The following is a 1,955-nucleotide window of genomic DNA, read 5'->3' as shown; positions in this document are numbered from 1 at the left end:
TTTGACTAAACTAACTAGGAAAATGTTTCTCATATAGTTATGATCTTGCTTGCTTCGATAAGATTAATATATATAATGCAAGAGCTTAAAACATGAGAACAATTTAATTAAAGGGTTTCTCAGGTGAATATAAGAGATGTGTGTACAACAAGTATAAAGTACTTGATCGAACTCACAAGAACAAAACCAGAACCATGGGGTATAGCACCGGAAGATGATGAAACATTTCTGTAGATCCTACCACTATTTCTATCATTTGAAATGTGACGATAAGGAAGTTCCATTGAGCCCTTTCCTGTATATATATGTGACAAACTCTTTTAAGCTTGTTTCCCGGGTACATTGGGGGGTTTTCCTCTGATAACAACCCCTTGATTGGCCCATACAGTCATGATCCACTGCCTTCTTGAAAAATCATTATGAAAAGAATAGACATTGAAATTCTTGGTCAGGCATTTGTTGCCAGCACTCTATGATGAACGCTTTTGAACTTATCATTCGTAATTGGCTACAAAACAAAATAGAAACAAATGAATCAATTGATCAAGTTTATGACACTAACATAAATGCATCAAGCTCATTTTACAATATGAACTTGCCTTCATAAGGTCTTTAATGTTCACAATTAGAGCTCCACGCAAGAATGGAACATTAAACCACCGACTTCTATGAAAGACTTGGAGGCTACCAACTTGATCCTTAAATAATATAGTCAAGAAGCCACAATTTGTGCGACTGCTAAGGCCTAAAGTGAGATCTAGTTCAGGGCATGTCGGATGATACTGGCCAAATAGAACAATCCCCTTGGTGCATTCCATGTCTTTCAAGTTATTTAGATAGAGTCCTAGGGCCTCATAGAGTAACTCAAATAGAGTATCGCCCAGTTTCATCACATGTTCCTTGTATTTGATCAGAACATCTGTGTAAAGTGAAAATATATGTTCATTCAAACTGGCTGCAACTCTTATCGTTGATGCATATTAGTGGAAAGTCTACCATATCAAATTAAGACTAGGATAATAAATTGAGATCAAAGAATGATTTATCTAAGCTAATTCAATATAATCACAAAGCATATCATTATGTTTATGAGCTATAGCTGCCTAAGGAAAGACTGATATTAGTATCATGTTTTATACCTGCAAACCTTAGCCATTTCTCTGGGATCCAGAGGATTAGAAAAACTACAAAGGAAAGGGTGTCCCTCCAATTAGTTGTTCGTGTTTTATGTAGATCAAAATTTCAATTATAGCTGAACTACCTCGTAACATCACAAGAGTAAAACTCTTTCTTCACCTCAGAATCCTGCTTATGAAATGGTGAATGCCTTCTATTACTTTTTCCATCAAAATTGATGGGATTTCATGGTGGATAACCTAAAAAAATCCCCACTTTTCACAAGCATCCTTTATTCCTCGTACGATATCAGCCCGTTGAGTTGCACTCATGCCCAAGCCTTCAAAATCTATGACTGGAATGCTAAAATTTGTAACTATCTCAGAGTCTGATTTTATTTTAGCTACATATTGATTGTGCATGAATATACGCGATAACCTTGTGACACCAGCATCCAGAAGTCTCTTTACACCAGCCTTTGAATCATCAAAGGCTTGAACATCTCTCTCCCTATCATATTTCTAACTATCATATTGTTGAGTTCTTCCATTATTTAGGCCAATCATATCTTCCTTTCTTTAGTGAAAAACACAACTCTTGACTATGCAATACAAGATTTCTTTTGAAACATCACAGATATAATAAGGGTGCTTATATATTATAAGAGAGTTAATATTTTCCTACTAGCTTTCCTGCAACCATATTTGATCGCAATGCAAAGCAACGAAATTACTGGACAAAGGGAGATATACAACCAATAATTCAAGACTTTTTTCTTTTGACTTGGTTCACATAATTGTTGTCACTAATTGGATTTTGTTATATTTTATTCAACTTAT

The 1,955-nt window shown here is 35.0% G+C and overlaps 1 pseudogene; it reads right to left on the bottom strand.

Annotated features, from left to right (window-relative positions):
- Positions 1–252: 252 nt before the first annotated feature.
- Positions 253–1,682, bottom strand: LOC125863726 (deacetoxyvindoline 4-hydroxylase-like; annotated as a pseudogene).
- Between the last annotated feature and the right edge of the window lie 273 nt (positions 1,683–1,955).

The sequence above is a fragment of the Solanum stenotomum genome, chromosome 5 (assembly GCF_019186545.1).
Source record: "Solanum stenotomum isolate F172 chromosome 5, ASM1918654v1, whole genome shotgun sequence".
Taxonomy (NCBI): Eukaryota; Viridiplantae; Streptophyta; class Magnoliopsida; order Solanales; family Solanaceae; genus Solanum; species Solanum stenotomum.
Note: the sequence above shows the minus strand (reverse complement) of the source record. Positions and strands in the feature narration are given on the sequence as shown.